Below are 26,197 nucleotides of genomic sequence, written 5' to 3'. Positions count from 1 at the left end.
GGTTTGTAGTTGTGTTGTGGAGGAGTGTGAGGTTTGTAGTTGTATTGTGGAGGAGTGTGAGGTTTGTAGTTGTATTGTGGAGGAGTGTGAGGTTTGTAGTTGTGCTGTGGAGGAGTGTGAGGTTTGTAGTTGTGTTGTGGAGGAGTGTGAGGTTTGTAGTTGTGTTGTGGAGGAGTGTGAGGTTTGTAGTTGTGCTGTGGAGGAGTGTGAGGTTTGTAGTTGTGCTGTGGAGGAGTGTGAGGTTTGTAGTTGTATTGTGGAGGAGTGTGAGGTTTGTAGTTGTGCTGTAGAGGAGTGTGAGGTTTGTAGTTGTGTTGTGGAGGAGTGTGAGGTTTGTAGTTGTGTTGTGGAGGAGTGTGAGGTTTGTAGTTGTATTGTGGAGGAGTGTGAGGTTTGTAGTTGTGTTGTGGAGGAGTGTGAGGTTTGTAGTTGTGCTGTGGAGGAGTGTGAGGTTTGTAGTTGTGTTGTGGAGGAGTGTGAGGTTTGTAGTTGTGTTGTGGAGGAGTGTGAGGTTTGTAGTTGTGCTGTGGAGGAGTGTGAGGTTTGTAGTTGTGCTGTGGAGGAGTGTGAGGTTTGTAGTTGTATTGTGGAGGAGTGTGAGGTTTGTAGTTGTGCTGTAGAGGAGTGTGAGGGTTGTAGTTGTGTTGTGGAGGAGTGTGAGGTTTGTAGTTGTGTTGTGGAGGAGTGTGAGGTTTGTAGTTGTGTTGTGGAGGAGTGTGAGGTTTGTAGTTGTATTGTGGAGGAGTGTGAGGTTTGTAGTTGTGCTGTGGAGGAGTGTGAGGTTTGTAGTTGTATTGTCGAGGAGTGTGAGGTTTGTAGTTGTGTTGTGGAGGAGTGTGAGGTTTGTAGTTGTGCTGTGGAGGAGTGTGAGGTTTGTAGTTGTATTGTGGAGGAGTGTGAGGTTTGTAGTTGTGCTGTAGAGGAGTGTGAGGTTTGTAGTTGTGTTGTGGAGGAGTGTGAGGTTTGTAGTTGTGTTGTGGAGGAGTGTGAGGTTTGTAGTTGTGTTGTGGAGGAGTGTGAGGTTTGTAGTTGTATTGTGGAGGAGTGTGAGGTTTGTAGTTGTGCTGTGGAGGAGTGTGAGGTTTGTAGTTGTATTGTGGAGGAGTGTGAGGTTTGTAGTTGTGCTGTGGAGGAGTGTGAGGTTTGTAGTTGTATTGTGGAGGAGTGTGAGGTTTGTAGTTGTGCTGTAGAGGAGTGTGAGGTTTGTAGTTGTGTTGTGGAGGAGTGTGAGGTTTGTAGTTGTGCTGTAGAGGAGTGTGAGGTTTGTAGTTGTGTTGTGGAGGAGTGTGAGGTTTGTAGTTGTGCTGTAGAGGAGTGTGAGGTTTGTAGTTGTGTTGTGGAGGAGTGTGAGGTTTGTAGTTGTGCTGTGGAGGAGTGTGAGGTTTGTAGTTGTATTGTGGAGGAGTGTGAGGTTTGTAGTTGTGCTGTAGAGGAGTGTGAGGTTTGTAGTTGTGCTGTGGAGGAGTGTGAGGTTTGTAGTTGTATTGTGGAGGAGTGTGAGGTTTGTAGTTGTGTTGTGGAGGAGTGTGAGGTTTGTAGTTGTGCTGTGGAGGAGTGTGAGGTTTGTAGTTGTATTGTGGAGGAGTGTGAGGTTTGTAGTTGTGTTGTGGAGGAGTGTGAGGTTTGTAGTTGTGCTGTAGAGGAGTGTGAGGTTTGTAGTTGTGTTGTGGAGGAGTGTGAGGTTTGTAGTTGTGCTGTGGAGGAGTGTGAGGTTTGTAGTTGTATTGTGGAGGAGTGTGAGGTTTGTAGTTGTGTTGTGGAGGAGTGTGAGGTTTGTAGTTGTGTTGTGGAGGAGTGTGAGGTTTGTAGTTGTGCTGTGGAGGAGTGTGAGGTTTGTAGTTGTGCTGTGGAGGAGTGTGAGGTTTGTAGTTGTGTTGTGGAGGAGTGTGAGGTTTGTAGTTGTATTGTGGAGGAGTGTGAGGTTTGTAGTTGTGTTGTGGAGGAGTGTGAGGTTTGTAGTTGTGCTGTGGAGGAGTGTGAGGTTTGTAGTTGTATTGTGGAGGAGTGTGAGGTTTGTAGTTGTGCTGTAGAGGAGTGTGAGGTTTGTAGTTGTGTTGTGGAGGAGTGTGAGGTTTGTAGTTGTGTTGTGGAGGAGTGTGAGGTTTGTAGTTGTGTTGTGGAGGAGTGTGAGGTTTGTAGTTGTATTGTGGAGGAGTGTGAGGTTTGTAGTTGTGCTGTGGAGGAGTGTGAGGTTTGTAGTTGTATTGTGGAGGAGTGTGAGGTTTGTAGTTGTGTTGTGGAGGAGTGTGAGGTTTGTAGTTGTGCTGTGGAGGAGTGTGAGGTTTGTAGTTGTATTGTGGAGGAGTGTGAGGTTTGTAGTTGTGCTGTAGAGGAGTGTGAGGTTTGTAGTTGTGTTGTGGAGGAGTGTGAGGTTTGTAGTTGTATTGTGGAGGAGTGTGAGAATAGATGCAACTGCTCCTGTTGATGCAAAATTGAAATGAGAAACATAATGGATTGAATCGTTTGCTACTGTTCTGCCCAGACTGTTAAATAAATGGTTAGATTAGCAACCGGTGTATAGATCTACAATAGAACTAGAAGAGTTACTACGTTTTGGTACGATGAAGAATTGCCTATCTACTAAAAGGATTGCTGAAGGAAAATTAATACTTTTAATCAATGCGACGTATAAAGCGGATAGTGGCGTGAGTAAATGCGAAATGAAAGAAAAGTGCTGACTTCTGATGAAATATCAGGAAGCAGTGACTATTTTGTGTGAAAACTTTGAAGTAGACATGTTTGTTCTTGAAGGCACTTATCTGAGTTTGTGAATCCACAAGTGTTTTTTGATGATTGTGGCTTTGGTCTTACAGAAGAGCTCTTGAGTCCCTGGTGGAGCACAATAAAGGCAAATGCATCGGGCATTTTATAAGAGATACCTTATACTCATGTAAAGAGCAATGTATTTTGAAAGGGAATAAAATGATGCGTGAATATAAATAAACAGATCATGTTTCATGTAGACCTGCTGGGGTTTATTTTTTAGATGAACTGCCTGAGAAGCTCTAGATAGCTTGGCTTCATGGAAAGAATTACTTACCATTAGGTACTAACATTTTCAGGACCTTTACAATAATAACTGCTTAAGAATTTACTTTTACAGTTTTGTTTGCGTATAAAGCCAATGGTCAAAGTGATGGTAACATAATAAGCCACTGCGGAAGCAGTGCACGTTGGTGCAATGGGATAGATGCATTGTTTGTCAAAGTGAGTACAGTGAAATGAATGGTAGACGTCAACGTAATGGGGTAGAGGTAACCGCAACTCAAGCTCGTGCAGAGCAGAGAGCCATTGAATGGGGAACGACAATGATTTGCGGGTTCGGTGGTTTAAGCCTCAGACAGGCCAGATCCAATCACAGTTAAGAGTGAGGTAGCAGTCTAACACTTGCTCTTGTAGTTGGGTTGAGGAGAATCAACAGAAAATAGATTGTGTGCCAAGGAGAAGGCAATTCTGTTGGGGGGGGGATTGGGTGGGGTTCTTGCACTCATTTGGCTTTGGATAGATGAGGAGAAACCCAGATGAACATAGGTCCCGCGATCCCAAACTGGGAAAGGTGGTGACCAAGACTTTGAGGTTAGCTATGGAGGTGTTGAAGGAAAATGAGGTGTATAGGGATGGGTGTTGTGGGTGGAGAGAAACAGGGTTGGCATGTGGGTGAAGTTGGTCGTAGTAGAGTACATTATTTAGGAAGCGGGAGAGTGGTTCTTAGTGAAGGTTAAAATCAGTTTTCCTAGGACTACCTAGGAAGGTCGGGGAAGGAGACACTGTAGGTGTGCGGAGCATGGGTTAGCTAAGGTATTCTAACTGCTGGAAACACTACCACTGGTGTAAGTATGCTTGCTGCTACTGAATAGCTAGTGGTTGAATGTGTTTGCGGAGTGCTAACAGAATGGGAGGTTTAAAGGTCTGTCGTGAACCGGTGGGCTTGACCTCAGGAAGGGTGGGAAGGATGGGAACTTAGAACAATCGGCGTAGAGGTGCACTGCTATTCACTGGAGCTTTGGCTGGCTAGCAGAGTGAGCCTGGAACTCATAGCTTTGAAGCCTAACTGTTGCATCTCTTGCATTGTTACTCTGGCAGTCTATGAGCCGTGGCCGCCGTGCCGTACAACCATGGTAGTGTTTAAGTGCCGGCTCCCTTGCAGCGTGTATGCTAGCCTTCAGGTTTTGGTGTGCTTCAATGTTAACCCAAGTAGTCTGTGCGTCTTGACTTGCTCAGAGTGTTTTTCCTGCTAGCCTTTGAGTCGTGATTTGCTTGGTTGCCTTCTCTTGTCATTTCTATTTTTCCTCTTGTTTTGTGGCATTGTTGCTGCAGTGGTCTGAGCGTCTTGCTAAGCTTGCAGTCTTATCCTTGTAGTTTTCGAGTCTTGGTTCGCTCGCAGTGCTACCGGTAGCACCTTTGAATCTGCTTCGGTTGTATTGTTACTCTAGCAGTCTGCACGTATTGGCTCGCCAACCTTATTTCGCGAATATTGGTTGAGTCTTGACTGGCTATCACTGTTGTTCTAACAACCTTTGAAGTAGACTTGCTTGCCGTCTTTCCCCGGAATTCTTTAAGCCTTGACTTGCTTGCAGTCTTTTTCAGGCACTATGTGAGGTCTGTCTTGCTTGCTATCTTTCCCTGTCAATCTTTAAGTCTTGCTTCGTTTACTTTTTTTAAGCAGTTTCTTGACACACTTGCAGTCTTGCCCAAGCAGTCTTTCATTCTTGGCAAGCATACAGTTCTTCCTAGGCAGATTTTAAGTCTTGGCTTGCTTCCAGTCTTTTCCAGGCAGTCTTTAAGTATTAGCCCCATTTCTGTCTTTTCCAGGCAATGTTTACCTCTTATCTTGCATACAGTTCTTCCTAGGCAGATTTTAAGTCTTGGCTTGCTTACAGTCTTTTCCAGGCAGTCTTTAAGTATTAGCCCCATTTCTGTCTTTTCCAGGCAATGTTTGCCTCTTATCTTGCTTACAGTCCTTTCCAGGCAGTTTTTAAGTCTTGGCGCACTTGCAGTCTTTTCCAGGCAGTCTTTAAGTATTGGCTTCCTCGTAAACTTTTTTCAGGCAGGATTTAACTCTTGGCTGGCTTGCGGTCTTTCCAGACAATCTTTAAGTCTTTGCTCCCTTGCTCTCTTCCAAGGAAGTCTTTAAGTCTTGGCTCGCTTGCAGTCTTTGCCAGGTAATCTTTAAGTCTTGAATGTCTTGCAGTCTTTTTAGGCAATCTTTAAGTCTTGCCTCATTTGCAGCCTTTCCCTGGTTGCCTTTGACCCTTGCTCACTTGCAGCCTTCCAAAGCAGTTCTCAAGTCTTGGTGCACTTTTAGTTTATTGTAGGCAGTACGGGGAACAACCATTACAACGCAACTTTTACAACCCACTGCCATTACAACGAAACTGTAACAACGCAAATGCTGTGACAACGCATGCCATTACAACGCAAGTCTTTACATCGACTTGCACTAGATGGCGTGCTAACATTAAAAATAGTGTAGTTTACTATCTGTGGACGGTTCGGACAGACGACTCAGGACACGGCGTCTAGTTAGAGAGGGTTTTATTTGCGGAAGTATGATTTTGTGCTGTTTATCCAGGTTCTGGTGTCTCTTCCCCAAGGGGTCGGCTTTCCAGTTCGTCTAGGCGGGGCGTGGCCAAAGGACGGGTCCCGGTGGTGAACGTCAGAGGACTCCCGATGTCGACCTCACCGATAGAGGGGAGACAAAACCAACAAAGACTCTGGTCAGTAGGGTGGTTAAGTTAAAGGACAAAACGGGGCCCAGGACGTGAAGGGTACACTCCGGTGCTCTCGTGTCAATCTCCTACACTCAGTACGACCGGGGTGCTCAGGAAAGGTAGTGCAAGTGAGGGGGGGGGGGTAGAAAGGACCAAGTGCTTAAGTATTTACAGGTGCGGCGGCGAGAGGCATTTAGGTTCTTTTTCAGCCTTCTCCCTCCTCCCGACCCAGCCCGTAAAACGTTCACGCACCTGGGTCAGCCACGCTCCTCCGTGGGCGCGGCTCGGCGAAACGTGGGTGCGGAGTCCTCCCTTCTCCGACTTCTCCTTCGACGTAGGCTCTCGTATCTCCGACGTCCCTGTCGCTGTAGCCTCTCTCGTCTCCGACCTCTCCGTTGTTGTAGTCTCTCTCGGCTCCGTTCTCCTTCGCTCTCCTGCTTCCGCTCCGGTGTAGCCACACACTACGGGTCCGTCTGGCTCCGATCTTATTGGAGGTTCGTCGACTACGTCACAGTTGTGGGCGTGCGCACCAGGGAGCTGATCCCAGTTAAAGGGGAAGACCTCTGAGGATGTTTCTTCCACGGCTGTCACTCTCCAGTCGTCTTCCTGTGAATCATAAACAACACTGTCCGTGACCTCCGGCACCTCCCACCAGTCCGCCCCATGCAATCCGGTGTCCCGGCTCGCCTCGTGACACTCCTCCACCACCGGATTCTCCCGATCGGGGAGAGGGAAGGTCCGGGACAAGTAGTCCGCACTAGCGTTTTCCTTCCCCTTTCGATGTCTCAAAGTAAAGGTAAAGGGCTGGAGGGATAGAAACCAACGGAGAACCCTGGGATTGTTGGAGAGGTTCCGGCTCATACACTGGAGGGGTGCATGGTCAGAATAGAGGAGGAAGGGACGGCCCTCCAAGTAGTAACGCAACTTGTCGGTAGCCCACTTGATCGCCAGACATTCGCGTTCAATGGTGGGGTACCGAACCTCCCTAGGGAATAGTTTCCTGCTGATAAAAACCACTGGGTGCTCTACCCCCTCCTCCGTTTCCTGAGATAACACTGCTCCCACCCCGTGATCCGACGCATCGGTGTGTAAAATAAAGGGGCGAGAGAAGTCAGGGGATGCTAACACGGGACTCGAGGTGATGGTCTGTTTCAGTGAGTCGAAGGCCTGTACCATCTGGGTGGTGGGTCGGTGGAAGATCTGGGGGCGTACATGTTTCTGCAGGGTATCTGTGAGAGGGCTAGCGACTTCAGCAAAGTTGGGTATAAAGCGCCGATAATACCCTATCAACCCCAGAAAGGCTCTCATCTCCTTTTTTGTAGAAGGGAAGGGGGTGTTCGTGATTGCTTTAACCTTCTCGCTTTGTGGGGCTATAAGGCCATGACCTAAGACGTACCCTAAATACTTCACTTTGTGGAACGCCATCCGGGACTTTTTGGCATTGATATGTAGACCGACGTTTCGTAGAGCCACAAAGATGGTGTGTAGATGTTTGAGATGTGTGTTCCAGTCCGGGCTGAATATCACAATGTCGTCTAGGTAGGCCGACGAAAAGGACTGGTAATCTTGCAGGACGGTATTCATGAGCCTCTGAAAGGTGGCCGGGGCGCCATGCAACCCGAAGGGTAGCACCGTAAACTCAAACAAGCCATCGGGTGTCGAGAACGCCGTTTTTTTCCGATCCTCCTCTCTTAAGGGTACTTGCCAGTACCCTTTCGTTAGGTCGATGGTCGAGATGTACCTGGCATTTCCGAGTTTCTCGATCAGCTCATCGATGTGCGGAATGGGATAGGCGTCGAATGAGGAGATATTGTTCAGTGCCCGGAAGTCCATGCAGAATCTTATGCTGCCATCGGGTTTAGGTACCATCACTATGGGTGAGGACCATTCACTCCTGGAGGGTCTTACCACACCCAATCGTAGCATCTCCTGAATTTCCTGTTGTACTGCTTGTCTTCTTGCCGCAGGAATCCTATAAGGACGTAGTTTGATGACCTTTCCCGGGGTGGTCTCTATTTTATGTTCAGCGAGATGGGTGCGACCCGGTAGGTCCGAAAAAATGGGAGCGTGGGTTTGTAGGACCTCCATGAGCTCCGTCTTCTCCTTTGGGTTTAATTTGTCGCTGATTGGGAGCTGTTGTAAAGTATCCCCTTCTTTTCCCTGGGTGGGAAGGGATAGAGAGGCTGTCTTCGGAGGAGGTCCTATCCACTTTTTCAACATGTTCATATGATACACCTGAGTCCGACTGGGTGACAGCTGCAACTTGTAGGTTGTTTTCCCAATGGCTTCAACGACGCGGAATGGACCTTTCCATTCATTCTTCAATTTGTTCATGCTGTTGGGAAGTAAGACCAGGGCCCAATCGTTCACTGTCAAGGTCCGCCACTTCTTCCCTCGGTTGTAACAGGCGGCTTGTTTTTCTTGACTGTTGGCCAGGTTTGAATACGCCAAATCTCTGAGTTTCCCGAGTTTCGTTTTTAAGGTTTGGGTATACTCTAACATCTCTCTTGTATCCAGCATCTCCTCCTTTTCCCAGGCCTCCTTGGTCATCTCTAGGAGACTGCGAGGTCTACGTCCGTACAACAGCTCGAAGGCAGAGCATCCGAGGCTACTCTGTACCTGGCTTCGGATGACGTATAAGGCCAAAGGTAATAGCCTGTCCCACTCTGGTCCTTCCACCTCCAGCATTTTCTTGAGCGTGTTCTTCAGAGTGCCGTTATACCGCTCGACAAGTCCGTCCGTCTGGGGGTGGTAAACAGACGTACGGATGTGGCGTAGATCCAGTATGCGACATACCTCTTTCATGAGTCGAGAGATGAAAGGGGTTCCCTGATCCGTCAATATTTCTTTTGGGAACCCCACTCTGGAAAACAGCTCCAAGAAACAGTTGGCGATGTTTCGAGTGTTGGGGGTCCTTAAGGGAAAAGCCTCGGGGAAGCGAGTGGCGTAATCCACTATCACCAACACGTATAGGTGGCCTTTTTTTTTCCGTGGTAGAGGGCCGATGAGATCCATCCCAACCCTCTCAAATGGAGTCCCTATTATGGGTAGGGGCTGTAAGGGGACACCCGGCGGCCTGCGGGTGTTCCTTCTCTGGCAAATCTCACACGCCTGACAATGGTTTTTAACGTCCTGGTATATCCCTGGCCAGTAAAAATGACGAAGTATGGTTTGGGTTGTCTTTTCTGTCCCGGTGTGTCCTGCCAGAAGATGAGCATGGGAAAAGAACATTATCTGTTCCCTAAAGGGAATAGGCACCAGTAGCTGGTGGGTGTCTGATGGAGATGCCTGTCTGTATAAGAGCCCTGACTTAATGATGAATCTGGGGTACCCCGGAGACTCTATATCTACTGAGCTGTGGGCCTGTTCCCATGCATTGTATAGAGTAGCGTCATTTGCTTGGGCGAATTTAAAACTACGGTCAGTAAGCCAAGGTTCGGGGGTTAGTAAGGCTGATGATGGTGGGGACTGCCCTTCGCTTTTTAGTCTGCCCTGCCCTGGGGTATGGAGGACCCGTCGGAACATCTCCAGAAAATCGGGGTTGTCGGTGCCTATAATGAGGTCTTCGGGAAGGTTGTCCATAACCCCCACCCTTATGTGTGTTTTCCACCCCTTCCCTGGATGTACGAGGGGGATAACAGCAACTGGGTAAGGCTTTACATCACCATGCACACACCTAATGTGCACTGTTGCCTCGGGGACTAGTTGTTTAGGAGAAACCCATGTTCCTTGGATCACTGATTGCTTGCAGCCGGAGTCTAAGAGGGCCTTTAGGGGGTTACCGTTTACCTGCACACTCACGTGGAATGCCGTCCCCAACTCCGCCGTATAGAGAATGGACTTGGGTATGTACCCCACCTCCATCGGTTCTTCCGTTGGTCTCTTTTTTTGGCACACCCGGGCTATGTGACCCCACTCCCCGCACTCGAAGCATTGTGGACCCTTCAACCCGGGCATTTCGAGCCGTAGCTGTCGGTTCTTCGGCGGCTCCAGGGGTTTCGGTCTCCGTTCCATTCGGTAGGGACTACTACGAGTCTTTTCCCCTTCTGTTCCGAATCCCTTAGGTTGCGCTCTGGAAAAGGTGGTAGCCATTTCTACTGCCTGTTGTATGGTCAGGTGGCTATGTTGCTTCAGCCACCTTTGGGTGTGATACGGTAGGGCCTCGAGATATTGTTCCAAGTAGATCTTTTCCATGATCTCCTCCTTGGAACTAACTCCGGGTGTCAACCATTTATCGGCCGCCATTTTGAGCCGGAGGAAGAGAGTTTTGGGATTTTCCCCGGGAGCCCCTTTTTCCTTCCGGAATCGCACCCTATAGGCCTCTGCATCCAGTCCCAGATGATCCAATATGATACCCTTAATGGTCCCATAAGGTGTATCCCCATTGGCGTTAGCCACCTGATAAGCCGCCTGGGCTTCACCTATCAGGAGCGGAGCCAGGAAGAAAGGCCATTTTTCCAGGGGCCAACTACATGCACGGGCCACCCTCTCGAAGTTAGTGAGGAAGGCATCAGGCTCCTCGCCGGGAATGTATTTCTGTAGGGACAGCCCGGAAGGGGTAGAGTGGCTAGGACCCCTGGGTTCCCGTACAACACCTGCCTGAGGTTCAGTTATCGCTTTTTGTAGTCCTTCAATCTGGGCTGATATTGTGTTTTTGAACACCTCACGATCCGCGGAAGCGGAGGTCATTTGTCGTTCCACCGCCCATTCTAACTTCTCTTGTCCTTTGATCATATGTTGAATCAAGGCGTCCATCTTCACCGTACAGATGGTCGGGTCACTGCCCGCCTTCTCGACCACTGTGGACGGTTCGGACAGACGACTCAGGACACGGCGTCTAGTTAGAGAGGGTTTTATTTGCGGAAGTATGATTTTGTGCTGTTTATCCAGGTTCTGGTGTCTCTTCCCCAAGGGGTCGGCTTTCCAGTTCGTCTAGGCGGGGCGTGGCCAAAGGACGGGTCCCGGTGGTGAACGTCAGAGGACTCCCGATGTCGACCTCACCGATAGAGGGGAGACAAAACCAACAAAGACTCTGGTCAGTAGGGTGGTTAAGTTAAAGGACAAAACGGGGCCCAGGACGTGAAGGGTACACTCCGGTGCTCTCGTGTCAATCTCCTACACTCAGTACGACCGGGGTGCTCAGGAAAGGTAGTGCAAGTGAGAGGGGGGGGGTAGAAAGGACCAAGTGCTTAAGTATTTACAGGTGCGGCGGCGAGAGGCATTTAGGTTCTTTTTCAGCCTTCTCCCTCCTCCCGACCCAGCCCGTAAAACGTTCACGCACCTGGGTCAGCCACGCTCCTCCGTGGGCGCGGCTCGGCGAAACGTGGGTGCGGAGTCCTCCCTTCTCCGACTTCTCCTTCGACGTAGGCTCTCGTATCTCCGACGTCCCTGTCGCTGTAGCCTCTCTCGTCTCCGACCTCTCCGTTGTTGTAGTCTCTCTCGGCTCCGTTCTCCTTCGCTCTCCTGCTTCCGCTCCGGTGTAGCCACACACTACGGGTCCGTCTGGCTCCGATCTTATTGGAGGTTCGTCGACTACGTCACAGTTGTGGGCGTGCGCACCAGGGAGCTGATCCCAGTTAAAGGGGAAGACCTCTGAGGATGTTTCTTCCACGGCTGTCACTCTCCAGTCGTCTTCCTGTGAATCATAAACAACACTGTCCGTGACCTCCGGCACCTCCCACCAGTCCGCCCCATGCAATCCGGTGTCCCGGCTCGCCTCGTGACACTATCCAAACACCTTCCCTACTGCAACGTGGACTGGAGTTAGAATAGTAAATTACCCTTTTTTAATGTTAGCACGCCATCTACTGCAAGTCGATGTAAAGACTTGCGTTGTAAAGACTTGCGTTGTCACAGCATTTGCGTTGTAAAAAATTCGTTGTAACAGCATGCGTTGTAAAAGCATGCGTTGTAACATCATACATCCAGGCAGTACTGAAGTCTTAGCTCACTTGCAATCTTCCAAGATGCAGTCTTTATATCTTGGCTTGCTTGCAGTCTTCCCAAGGCAATCTTTAAGTCTTGCCGTCTTTTCAGGGTGTCTTTGAGCTTTGCCTTGCATTCTTTCCCTGTCAGTCTTCAAGTCTTGGCTTGTTTACTTCTTTTCCTAGCAGTTTCTTGGCTCGCTTGCAGTCTTTTCCAGGCATTATTTAAGTATTTGCTCACTTACGGTATTACCCAGTTAGTCTTCAAATCTTAGCGTATGCACAGTTCTCCCTAGGCAGTTTTTAAGTCTTGGCTTGCTTACGCTCTTTTCCATACAGTCTATAACTATTGACCCCATTGTAGCGGTTTCCAAACATGCTTTAACTCTTGCCTTGCTTAACGTCCTTTCCAGGCAGGTTTCAATTCTAGGCTTGCTAGCAGACTCTTCCAGGCAGCCTTTAGGTATTGGCACGCTTGCAGGTAATCTTTAAGTCTTGGCTCGCTTGCAGTCTTTCAAGGCAATCGTTGAGCCTTGCCTCATTTGCAGTCTTCCCCTGGTCGCCTTTTATCCTTGCTCGCTTGCAGTCTTCCTGGGCAGTTTTTCAGTCTTGGTGTACTTTCAGCCAATTCTAGGTAGTCTTTAAGTCTTGTTTAGCACAAATGGGGCCGCTCCCAGTTAAGAGACCGAGGCGCTAAAGTGTTAGTTTGTGAGTGCAGGCATCTCACTAAAAGTGAAAGACTGGTCTCCCACGCCACCTGGTGTCTTGCTTCATCATTGACCAGTCCTCGCCCTCTAAAAACTTGGTTTGATAGAGGGCGGGCATACACCTGACGACAGGGATGCACTTCTAAACTAAGTGGGGGCCCTTTCACGGGCACTCTTTAAGTCTTTCCTGTCTTGGAGGCTTTGTAGGGAGTCCTTGAGCCATGGCCTGCTTGCATTCTCTCTCTGGTAGCCTGTGAGCCTTGCTGGCTTATAGTCTTTCTAGGGTGTTTTTAAGTCTTGTTGTACTTGCTGTCATTTCCAGGCAGTATTTAAGTCTTGGCTCTTTTGCAGTTTTCCAATGCACTATTTAAGTCCAGGCTTGTGTGCAGTCGTTTCCAGGCAGTCTTTAAGTTTTGAATTGCTTGCTGTCTATCCCTAGTCGCCTTTGAGACTTGCTTCTTTAAGGTCTTCCCAAGCAGCTTTTAAGTATTGGCTTCTTTGCAGACTGGCCCAGGTAGTCTTTATTTTTTGGCTTGCTTGCAGTCCTTCTCATGCACCCTTTAAGTCTTGGCTGTCTTGCAGTTATTTCCAGGCAGTTTCTAAGTCTTGTCTCACTTGCTGTCTTTCCATCGTAGTCTTTAATCCTTGTCTCACTTGCAGCCTTTCTCAGGCAGTCTTTAAGTCTTGGCTAGCTTGTATTCTTTCCCCAGCCTGTGTTTAAGTCTTGGCTCGCTTGCATCCTTTTACAGGCAGTATTTAATTGTTAGCTCACTTGCAGTCTTTCCCAGACTGTCTTTACGTCTTGGCTCACTTACTGTCTCTTACAGACAGTATTTAAGTCGTGGCTCACTTGTATCTTTCCCTGGCAATCTCTTTCTTGGCTCACTTGCAGTCTTTCCCTGGTATCCTTTTAGCCGTGGCTCAAACGCGTAGTACCACTGCTAGGTAGCTTGCAAAGGGCACTTCGCGGCAGGAATATAGGATTAGATTCAGCTCTGGAGATTGTCTCTTGCTAATAGAAGTGCCCACCGCCCCCGCTTCTCTCTCAGTTGTTAATGCATCAGCCAGTGCAGGCCACTCACATTAAAAAGAAATTCAATATTGATCTGGCTTGTAAGGCATTAATTTGCTGAACAGTTGGGGGTAGCGCAGGCTCCCCTTAAAGGGGCAGCGCCTGGGATAGACCAGTAGTGGTATCTGTGCTTCAGGGTCTCCCCTCATCACTTGGAGGGCTTCCTTCCTATTGGGGGCACCCAGTGGTCTTCCACTGCTGCAGGCTTGCTTCACAGGGTGATATTCACACAGGGGATCTAGGGATTGGCCCAACCAGGTGCGTGCTGCTCCCGCTCTATCATGCAACTCACACTGAAGTACGCCTGGTATTGTCACAACAATCAGGCTAACGGCTAGTTTATAGCCAAAAACTGCTCTGTATGTTGATGAGCGTGTGTGTGATGGACTTGCTGAAAAGGGAGAAATCCTGCATTGGGACGAAAACCCTCACTCCCCCGAGGGTGACATGCTTCATCATTGGGTCCCCTCTTCACACCCGGACTGTGAAGTCCATGGTGTGGGCTAAAACTCCCCTCGTCAGAAGGAGCTGAGGTGTTTGGATGAGCGATGGAATGATGTCAGTGAGGGACAGAGTGCAAGTGAAAATACAGCGTGGTGACGGTTAAAACTACCTCCAGAGGGACAAAATAACGTTATTCCTTAGGTCCACTGGGATAGATCTAAAAAGAGGACTGGGGTTGTAAACCATATCTACCCCTCTCAATAGTCAACATGTTTCTGCCCCTGAGTGGTCCCCAGAAGGGGTTGCAAGGCATTCATAAGGACCCAAAATGATAGTCACTATGTTTGCAGTGTTATAAAAACAAAAAATACTGGTCAGCCAGACATCAAGGTGGCCACAACGATGATGGCCCGTGTGTGTTGAGGGTCCACCACGTCGTTCTAGGAAATCAAAGAAGGAAAAAAGGAATTAGATCAAAATTGTAAGTCATCTATATAAACATCACTTATAGGATTTCAAGTGCCTATTTCTGTACATTATATGCTATTGTCCATGCCAGGTCTTCCTTGGACCAGAAACAAGCATCCTAGAACTGGTTTCTTTGGGAAGACCTGGCTTGGTAGTTCAGACTGGACTGTTCCCATGAGGCACAGGGTCAAAACTGATTTGCATATGGCCAGGTTTGAACTGGGGTGGCCAAGTGAGCTAAAGAATGATGATGGATTCAACCCAGATCTGTGATTGGGGATGAGTGTTTTAAAAGGTTTGGTGCTTCGTCCATTATCTCCTTGTGTTTGCTTTGTTTGCCCTAAGTTGGCAGGGTATGCCCAGACGTGGGTCCCTCGCTCACTTTGCCACTGGTTTCAAGCTCGCCTGGCTGATGAGAGGTGTTACCCCAAAACCGGTCCCAGGATGTTTGTTTCGGGTCCAGGGAAGACCTGGCTTGGCAGTTTGGGCTGGACTGTTCCCATGAGGCACAGGGTCAAGACTGATTTGCATATAGCTGGGTCTGAACTGGGGTGGCAAAGTGAGCTAAAGAACGATGATGGATTCAACCCAGATCTGTGACTGGGGGTGAGTGTCTGGAAAGTTTCAGTGCTCCGTCCATCATCGCCTTGTATTTGCTTTGTTCACCCTAAGTTGGCAGGGTATGCCCAGACGTGGGCCCCTTGCTCACTTTGTCACTGGATTCAAGCTAGCCTGGCTGTTGAGAGTTGTTACCCTGAAACCGGTCCCAGGATGCTTGTTTCCAGTCCACAGAAGACCTGGCTTGGCAGTTCGGGCTGGACTGTACCCATGAGGCACATGGTCAGGATTGATTTGCCTATTGCCTGGTCTGAACTGGCGTGGCAAAGTGAGCTAAAGTACGATGATGGATTCAACCCAGATCTGTGACTGGGGGTGAGTGTCTGAAAAGTGTCAGCGCTCCTTCCATCATCTCTTTGTGTTTGCTTAGGTATTTTGATCTTTAGCACCCTCAGTTCTTGGTCATTTTGATCAAATAGTGTATTTTTCTACAAATGTTCTTAATGGATTCTTTTGAATACACTGTGGTGTATTTTTCCTGAGAGTTACAGGGTTTGCAAACAGTGTGGTATAGAATGAACTCTCTCCATAGAGTAAACACTGTTTATAGTCCTTAGTTCTCTACTGATATCAACTGTATTTCTTAATGTGGGTTCAGCGTTTGTCAGGGTTTTGTTATAGATAAAAGCTGTCTCTAGTAAGGCATTTGTTTTGGAAATGGCATTCTCTATTTTGGCTTTCTCTGATCAGTTGCATAAAGATTGAACACCGTACTCAATGAGGGTTTCCCAATTATGTGTGGTTGAGTGTTAGTATGGACTATGCTGCAAGTAAATCCATAGCAATTTACACAGCAATATGTGGGAAAACTAAGTTTGGATGACATCATCAGTGATGTCATCAATGATGTCATTTGAGATATCATCAGTGATGTCATAGTCGATATCATAGAACATGTTGTGAGTGATGTCATATGTGAGGTCATAAGCAGTGCATGGTGGAGACGTAAGTTATAGTTAGTGCTACTGACTATAACTGCTGAATCTCTGTGGGTTGTTTTCATTCAAAATGTTAATGTTGTCACTGAGAAATTCATCTAACTGTAACGTTACTTTAAGCTTTGGTTTTTTCAGTGAATTTCGAAGGTTGTGTTTTTTTAAATGAAAAGAGATACTTTTATTACACCTACCTATAAGGTCACTTTAACCTTGGTATTTTCAGTAAATTTCTAGGGTTTTTTGTTAAAGTAAATGTATTATTTTTGTGAGTGTATGATAGAATGACTGTATGATGTATGTTGTGTTCAGACATTATTTTAGTAAAAGAATATTTTTTTATTGTAACAAAACAGGATATGGTTCATAGTTTGCAAAGTCTTTGTGAAATGTGTGTGAGAATTAAACAGATAAATGCTTCAAAAGAAATAGTTTTTTGCTCAGTTCTTTGAACTCTGATATTGAGACAGCAATATGTTTTCTGAGGTGTCATTACTTTCACAAGAGGATTACAAGGTGTTTGCAGGACACTTGTGAGATCATAAAGTTTTACATTTTATTGTCATCTAATGCATATGGATCTATATCATATTTTCAGTTACTATTTATTGCTAATCTATAATGCAGTGGTGAATAAAAGATGGCTGGAAATGTATTAACATTTTGTTTAAAGTGAACACTCTTGCCAGACCCTCGCGGGAGCTGAATGCACAATCCCCTGCATGGACTCCAACGGGCTGTACTTCCTGTTTGTCTCTCGCGAACCACTTGTGAAATCGTACATTTAGAATTAAGTTAATTAAAGTGTTTTACTGTCATTTTGAACAAAATAGAACTATAGGCATGTTGCGAAAAGTATAAAAATGAATTTTGCACTAACTCAAAGGCTATTGTCAGAACCACCCTATTCCAACATTATATAAATCCCTTTTATTGTGGAAAACTGACACCCATGAGAGTCTTGCGGGAACAAACAAATGTCTGCCTTCACTTGTGTATTTGTCCAGCTCTCACGAGAGTCTCCCGAGCTCAGGCATTCAAGCTATATCTATTTCAAAATAGCCCTGTATCGTAGGGTGTGAGAATTAGATTGTGCAAACACACAAACCTCTGTACTTTCTCTTGAGATAGATTTTCTGTACACCACTATTTGTTTTTTTTTTACAATCCTGCAAGAGTCTTGCGAGATCGTAAAAAGTTTTTGAGGAAAAATGTACACTTTTCTTCATTACAACACTTATTCCTTTTAGTCCCCACTACCAGGGTGTGGGGAGAAAGTGGCGTCTCCACTGATGCTTCTCACAAGCCGCAGTCCGTGCAGGTAACAACGGTGGGGTTGTGGGGCCGCGTGGGGTGGATTTCGAGGGAAGATGCAGAGGGAAAGTTAATTATTTATTTAATTTTACCTCATCATCGTCCCTCGAAAGCCACCCCCCACCCGGCCCCTCCATTGTTATCTGCACGGACCGCGGCTGCTTATCACAGTATAACAGCAATGCATAGTAGAGTGTGAGGAGGGAGAGAGTTTTTCACTAACACCCTGGGCTAAAGTGTGTATAGTAGGGTGTGGGCAGAGACAGTCTCTTCGGTAACACCTTGCATCAAGATTTTCTGTACCCCACTACATTATGATAATGGAAGAGTTTTGCAAGATTTCTTTCATTACAGTACAAATGTCATTTCAGGCCAGATGTACAACCCTTTTTTGCGGCTGCAAACAGGAGATCCTCCTGTTTGCAACTGCAAAAAACGGGTAATGGCATGTGCAAATGATATTTTATGAGTCACTGACTCTCAAAATAGCATTTGCTACTCCCGCTATTAGGAAGGGGCTTCCCTTCCTAATAGCGAGTCACCATGCCATGTAAAATTGTTTGCAACCACATTTGCGGCCGCAAAACACTCTCAGTTTACCACCTATTTCAAGTAGGTGGTAACCACTCGCAAATGGGAATGGGTCCCCAGGGAACCCCTTTCTCTTTGTGATTATGTGAGAAAATATTTTTAAGAGCAGGCAGTGATCCCAGGGACCACTGCCTGCCCTTAAAAACTTGAAAGTGAAAAGTGTCATTTTTCTTTTTTAAATGCATCCTGTTTTCCTTTAAGGAAAACGGGTTGCATATAAAAAAAAAGACTGCTTTATTTAAAAGTAGTCCCAGACATGGTGGTCTGCTGACCCCAGCAGGCCACCATCCCTGGGGGTGCTAGCCATTCCTAATGGGGTCGCAAATTGTGCCTGCCTCATTAATATTCAAGAGGAAAGCAATTTGCGACCGCATTAGCAATCGCAAACAGTGTCTGAGACACTGGTATACATCCCAATTTGCAAGTCGGAAATTGGTGTGTCGTACGTCTAGCCCATAGTCCCCATTGGTAGGATGTAGGGGCGATAGTAGACTCTCTAAAAGATCTGTGCACAGTATGGTGTAAGGAGACACTGGGATCTCACTGACACCTCTCCACAGCCTAACAACTGGGTATGGTAGACTATGGGGAGAGACTGGTCTCTCCACTGAGACCTTGCATGAAGGTTAGGTTTGGTGTGCAGAGTAGGGTATAAAGAGACTTTGCCTCCCCACTTACACCTTTCCCCAGGCTCGGCAGTATGCATAGTAGGGTGTGGTAGGTACTCACCTCACATGTTAGATCTCACGAGTCCATAACAAGCATAACTGCCCTCTCCACTGAGACATCTCTCCAGAGAAACAACCATATAAATTAGGATATGGGAATGGATTTGTATGACCAGTCACGGCTCTCCCCAGCACGACAGGCATATACAGTAGTGTGTAAGGAAACATCCTCCCCGCCACTAAGACCTATCTCTAGAATAACATGAATGTGCAGTACGGTGCAGGCAAGCAGTGGCCTCTCTGGTAACACACCTCCCTGGAGCAACAGGGATACACAGTGATGCCTGGAAAGGTAGTGACCTGTCTACAAATACATCTTAGCAGAGTGGGAGGTGTCTGTCGTAGGCTTTCAGAAAAATGTATTTCTCTGCTCATACCTCTGCCCCTGCTGACATGTGCATAGTAGGCTGTGGGGAGGAACTGCCCTGTTTGCTCACAGATCTCTCTCTTGCAAGATGAATCTGTAGGACAGTGTCAGGAGAGACTGCCCCTCTCCTCTGACCTGTGCTTTGGATGATGTGTGTGCAAATTAGGGTGTGAAAAGGGCCTTACCTCTGTGGTCACAGCTCTCCCCAGGATGGCAGATGTATAAGTAAGGTGTAAGGATGAAATTACCTCTCTGCTGAGAAGTCTGTCTTGCATACCAACTATAGAGACTATGGTATGGAAACACAATCGCCTGTCTGCTGAGACATCTCCCCAGAGTAACATGTGCAAAGTAGGCCGTGGGTAGAGGCTGCTCTCTCTGCACATACCTCACTTCATAGACATGGATGTCCATACTAGAGTATGAAATGGAGTATCGTCTGTGTTGAAAACTGTGTCTTGCACAACTGGTGCCCATATTTGATTGTGAGGACATACTCACCTCTCTTTCAGACATCTCCCAGTGGCGATAGTCATATGTAATACTATGTGCAGAGCACCTGATAGGAGTGTGTATTAGAGTATGAAGACGTACTGCTCTCTGCGTCTAGACCGCTCTCTTGTATCAGAAGATGGATCTCTCTACTGACACCTCACTATTGCATGACAACTCATCATAGCTGCATAACAAAATAATTGGCTTTCCCATTACCAAGTCTTTGTAGGATACATGATGTGCATACTACCGTAGAGATACTTATACATACAGCAGCATATTTACAGTCCATGAAGATGGAACTGCCAGTTTTAGCGAGCAATGCAATACTATAGTACAATTTAAATCTATAATAAATATTAAACAAAGAAATCAAAAGTAACTTAAAACTTTTTACTACAACAAAACAATTTAACAACAATACAATACTACAACAAATATATTTCAAAACTATATGAACAACTATTAAACAAACAAAAAAACAACTATATAACTTATCACTTTTTTGACACTAATCTGCAGGCGCAAATGTCTCCCCCATTTTAGCTTTATTTGCCTACTGGATTTTGATTCATGTAGCCCTTCTTTTCCAGTCTTTTAGCCACCTTAGGTTACCAAAGAGTCTTCAGTTTCAGGTAGATATTAGCAGGCTATGTGGCAAGAATGTTTCAGCAAAGCATCATATCTATAAATTACAGTTCACAAAGCCTAGCTCATGCGGAGTTAGCTTGTGCTGCTGAACTGCACAACTGTTAAATCACTGCCGCATCCTTCCAACCTGAAAGCATTGTTCTTCAAGATGTAGTTATTGTTGAACAGCTCAACAATCCTGCTTGTGTTAACAAGTCTCTTTTTGTGCTGCTTTTGTAAGCTGAAAATTATTGAATCAGAAACAAATTTCCATCTTCCTCCTAAAATATACAACATAACAAAAAAGATATGTTACATATTGATCAATAATTTATACCAGTGATACATCACTATATTCTCTAAGCTTTACTACATCTTTCACCTACAACCACATATGTATATCTAGTGCACCAGTAACTTCTTATTCCTTTTTCCTGAAAACTGCCACACCCTCAACCAGTCTATTATCATATGTTTGCAATTAAATTAGAACTTGCCATGAACTCTGCTTCCATAACAGTTTCTAAAGTAACACAAGCATCTTGACACACCTTTGCTAACACTCACCGCACTATTTCACTCTAAAATGTCAATATCACCACTCAAACATCTCATAGGGCTGAAATATATATACAATGAGGTTAATTAGAACAGTAGCGCTTTCATTATTATATTTTTTGTTTTATTAATTTATGAAACAGTACTTCCTTAACTTCCAAGTACATACAGTTGAAACACTTCATTAGTTTTACTTGGTTCTACAAAATGATGCAGTGTTTGCCAGTTTCTCATCCATGTGCTCCACGCTTGCGCTAGCTGAGTAGAGGTCATTGACAAAACTCTTGTGGGACATCACACAGGATCCGCAATCTGATACCCACAAGCTTAAACAGGTAGCCCCAGATCATCTGGCTGCGAGAGACCTTTTGAAGTCTGGCAAAAGCACTGATGAAGCACGCGAGGCTCTAGTCCGCTCATGAGGATTTATGCCCTATTAGCATCAAGAAGCACGCTGACCATTACCGCCTCCGGAGGACCTGCCACTTCCTATAAACTACACAGCGAAGTCCTAAGTAATGCGCTTGAGGTTTGGCCTCATACCACTCAAAGCATGCAGGTACCGCAGTTTGACTGCACCTTGGACGTTTCATGTAGGGGCTGTGCTTATAAGCAGGAGACACTTCTACACGTTTTATGTTTGTGTCCTTTTTTAACCTCAATCAGACATTATTATCTTCTTGCAGAACAGATGTAATTGCACGCCTGAAAGGCGACTCATGTCAATTGATGACAAGATTTATTAAGTTTATGAGAAACACCTCTCCAGTGCTTAAAAATGTTACTTGAGAGCAAAGCCCTTAACACTATTTTGGGCACAGTCCCCTCCAGATGGATTGGGCGACCTTATTGTTAGTTGGAACCTGTATGCCTTGCACTTTAATTCTGGTCTATACAGGCAAAGAGTCCTCTTGCCTCTGTAGGCTCTGTTTAGCACTCACACTTTTATTGTACATTTTTTTGCTTTCCTGCAATCTCCTGTGGCTGTTATTACGAAAGGGTCTTTTAGCTGTCATATTCTTAATTTTGTGATAATGTGTATTTTGTCCTATTAATTATATCTTGCTGCATGATAAATGACCTCTCATTGCTGCTATTATGAATGGGGTTTTTAGCTTTTATCTTATTAATCATGTGATTGTGTATATTTTTTATGTGTCATTAGTATATTTTGTAACCTGCAAGATACTGCTTTTCAACTACAGGTGATTTATTTATTGTAATGTTTGCTATGATTTTAATTAATCGTGCTAATTGGAATAAACTTAAACTGAAACTTAAAACTTAATTTCATAACACAATCTGCAAACCTTGCTCAACATTATAATGTGAACCTCTCAAGAGCTATATTAACACATCGACACCTCCCCAAACAGCTTTTCACTTCGTAAGCATGGTGTAGAATAAGTTTACCAATATTACGTAGTACACTTACTGATAGTTCACAACAAAGTATGTAAAATAAATGATTAAATACTTGAACTTGAAGTTCTTTCTTTAAAGCAGATGAAAACACCAGTCTCTTTTAGCTCCACATAAATTCACTTCCGCTGAGCACAACTCAAACAGACGTCCTTCTGCTACAAAGCGCCGAGAACAAACTGAGTTTTCTCTATTTCTGCACCTAGTCACAGCATTTCTTCAATCAGGCACTAAGAATGGTTACTATTGGTTGAGCTGTGGGCTTTTTTAAAAATTCTCCTCATACGGTCTTGTGAGACTCTCACAGGAAGGTGAAATACCTCGTGGCATGCGCAGTGAGATCGAACAAATCGTGGCTCGTGAGATCGAACAAACCCCAAACTGCAAGCTTCATTCCCTGAAGCTTGCACACTACTCTCACAAGTCTCTTGTGAGATTGCAACATAATTGTAGTACAATAATAGTATATGGGAGAGACTAGCCTCTCCACTGACAACTGTCTCTCACATGATAGTTCTGCATACTAAGCTATAAGGAGGGTCTACCCTCTCCTTTTTAAGCTCTCTCTCAGAAAACAGGTATGGGCTGTGTGGATGGACTGGCCTCTCTTTTCACACCTCTCTCTTAGACCACGGTGTGTGCAGTAGGGTGTATGAGGATTGACGAGCCTCTCCACTGAGACATCTGTCCCAAATGATTGGTGTGCGTAGTAGGGTATGTGGATGAACTGACCTCTCCTTTTAGACCTCAGTCTAAAAATGATGGGCGTGCATAGTAGTGTGTGGGGAGGGACTGCCCTCTCCTGTCAGACATCTCTCTCAGATGACAGATGTGCATAGTAGAGTGTGTGACTGGATGGACTGGCCTCTCCTGTCAGACCTCTCTCTCAGGTGATGGTGTGTGTAGGAGGGTGTCTGGATGGACTAGACTCTCCTGTCAGACATCTTTCTCAGATGATGGTGTGTGTGGGAGGGTGTCTGGGAGGACTAGATACTCCTGTCAGACATCTCTTTCAGATAATGGTATGTGTAGGAGGGTGTCTGGATGTACTAGACTCTTGTGTCAGACTTCTCTATCAGATGACAGGTGTGCATTGTAGTGTGGGGAGAGACTGCTCTCTCCTGTCAGATGCTTCTCTCAGATGACGGGTCTGCTAAGTAGGGTGTTTGGATGGATTGGCCTCTACTTTCAAAGCTCTCTCTTACATGACAGGTGTGCACAGTCATGTGTGGTGACGCATGGACTGGCCTCTACTATCAGATGTCTCGCTCAGACAACAGGTGTGCGAAGTAGGGTGTTTGGATGGACTGGCCTCTACTTTCAAACCTCTCTCTTAGATGACAGGTGTCATAGTAGGGTGTGTGGATGGACAGGCCTCTACTTTCAAACCTCTCTCTTAGATGACAGGTGTCATAGTAGTGTGTGGTGAGGGACTGACCTCTCTGTCAGATCTCTCTCTCAGATGACAAGTGTCTATAGTAGGGTGTGGTGAGGGGCTGGCCTCTCTGTCAGACCTCTCTCTTAGATGACAGGTCTCATAGCAGTGTGTGGTGAGGCACTGGCCTCTCTGTCAGACCGCTCTCGCAGATGGCAGGTGTCTATAGTAGGGTGTGGAATGGACAGGCCTCTCCTTTCAGACCTCTTTTTCAGAGGATGAGTGTGCATAGTAGGGTGTGGGAAGAGCCTTAACTCTACTCACAACTTTTCCCGAGCCAATGAGCACAAACAGTAGACAGTGATAAACACCGTCTCCGATAAGACTCCTTCCTACAGCAACAGTTGTTTATACCTCGGTGTATTCAAAGATCGCCTACTCCTTTCAACTTTTAATGATCCCACAAAAGTCTAGCGAGATCTTAACTTTTATTGAAAATAAGAATTAACCATCTACTCATCACAGTACGCACTCCCTCTCAAAAATAAGGACCACAATATGCATCCCTTCTAGTAGAGTGTATTGAGAACGCATCCACTCCTTTTTGCTATTCACGATCCAGCGAACGTCCCGCGATAAGGTAAAAAACATTATACATTTATTATCTTCGAGTGGTTATTCCTTAGACACCTCCTTTCTAAATCTATGAGGCCAACGTGCCTTTCTGCTGCCCCTTTGTATGGCTTGTTTTGCTTCATTTCCACAACACCGCCAACGTTTCACAGTAAATAGTAATGGCGGACATTTTATTTCTAACAATCCAACAACCAGCCAATCAGAACGCTCACTTTCATGGGACTCACAGGAGCCTCTTGCTCCCTCAAGTGCGTGAAGGCTCACCGGAAAAATGGACCTCTCGACCAATCACAGGGTTCTATTTTTTATTTTGCTCTCTCGCAGGAGGCACGTGGGACTATTTTGACCCCAAGTGCCAAAATAAACAATTTTATTTCACCCTTAATTTCTCAAAAACAACAGAACATATTTACATCAAACTTTGCACCAAATCACAAAAGGCACAATCTGTGAACCAAGATGCAGCTTCCTGCTGAGTTTGGTGTAATTCCAAACTTGTCTTAAAGAAGTCTATGGAAAATGCATGGGGATTTTGCGTTTTGGGTCCCACCTTTATTCTCGGCCCCCGCTTGATGGATCACCACAAAACTCTCCAGGAAGGAGCTGAGGTGGATGAACGTTTTTGGGAATGTTGCAGAGATTCGTCAAATGGGGCCAACGTTATTAGCAAACCAAAAAACACTCTCGGCGCGATAAACTGAGACGAAGGTCTCACTTTACGAATTTCGGTGTTCATAAAGGGCATTAACGAGTCGTAAGGTTAGACTTTTGTCTCAGGTTTGGTCTTAAGACCAAAACTTCAGTTTAACTAAAACAAAAGTCTAACTTTACCGCTCGTGAATGCACTTTGTGAATTCCGAGAGTCGTAAAGTTAGACTATTGACTCAGTTTACCTTTGTGAATCCAGCCCTCTGTCTATGGAAAAGCCGGCCTAACTAGAGCGACCTACTAGGTCATGAAGATAATATTGATTGAACGATACCATGAAATATATATATTTAAGGTACGTAGATGTGGAATTAGGAATAGTAAATCTATACTTCCCTAGATGCACTTACCTTTTGATATTTTTTCCGTCGCTATACTGTCCTGCGTATTCTTGTACCACAATATTCTAGGGGGGGGGGGGGGGGGGTCAATCTTCCATGAAAGAATCTATGTGAATATGTGAACTGATGTGGGTATGCCTGTGGGTGTGTGTGTATTTGTGTGCATTTGTGCATGTGTGTGCACACATGCACAGGAGTATATGTACATGTGAATGTGTGCACACGTGCTTGTAAGTATACGTGTGTGTGTGTGTAAATATGATTGTGTGTGCTCACAAGTGTGAGTGTGTGCCTCCCATTCAGATTGGCACCTTGTTGCCACTTCCTTCTGGTCTGTGAAGCTGCGCATTTGGAGAGCAGGGCTGTGCACTTGTGTCCTCTCTCGCGTCCCTTGTGCGGACCTGTAGGGCCCAAGCAGCTGGTGCCTCATTGGAGTAGGCACCCACTGGAGCCTGGGGTTAGGCCTAAGTGCTGGTGCTAGCTCAGGCCAGCCTGAGATGGGAGGGTGCAAACCTACATGGCCAAAGGAGCCCTTCCACCACCCTAAGTCCTTCCTCGTCCCATGGCGTCCACGATCTTCCACAGCTCTTCAGATCATGAAAACGAGGGTGGTGAGGGTACCGCAGTGCACGAGCGCCTACCACAAACTCACGCCCCCACTCAGCACTGTGCAGATAGAGCTATGGGATAGTAGAGGGAACAGCACGTGCCTGACCCTACAGCCTTCTCAGGCAGAGGTCCAGAGACACAACACAAATGGGACTAGAGCCCACAAATAAACGTGGGGTAGAGTGGGACAGTGAGACCAGTAATCGTGGAACATAAAATGCACGTGGAGTAGAGTGGGACAGTGAGACCAGTAATCGTGGAACAGAAAATGCCCGTGGAGTAGAGTGGGACAGTGATACCAGTAATCGTGGAACAGAAAATGCACGTGGGGTAGAGTGGGACAGTGAGACCAGTAATCGTGGAACAGAAAATGCACGTGGGGTAGAGTGGGACAGTGAGACCAGTAATTGTGGAACAGAAAATGCCCGTGGAGTAGAGTGGGACAGTGATACCAGTAATCGTGGAACAGAAAATGCCCGTGGAGTAGAGTGGAACAGTGAGACCAGTAATCGTGGAACAGAAAATGCACGTGGGGTAGAGTGGG

General features: G+C 46.1%; 1 protein-coding gene across 8 annotated transcripts in view; it reads left to right on the top strand.

Moving 5' to 3' along the window:
• RIMBP2 (RIMS binding protein 2) overlaps positions 1 to 26,197 on the top strand; it is a 1,529,140-nt gene that overhangs the window by 649,066 nt on the left and 853,877 nt on the right. The gene's annotated exons all lie outside the window — the stretch shown is intronic.

Source organism: Triturus cristatus, chromosome 11 (assembly GCF_964204655.1).
Source record: "Triturus cristatus chromosome 11, aTriCri1.1, whole genome shotgun sequence".
Classification (NCBI taxonomy): domain Eukaryota; kingdom Metazoa; phylum Chordata; class Amphibia; order Caudata; family Salamandridae; genus Triturus; species Triturus cristatus.
This window is presented reverse-complemented; position numbering and strand designations above follow the sequence as displayed.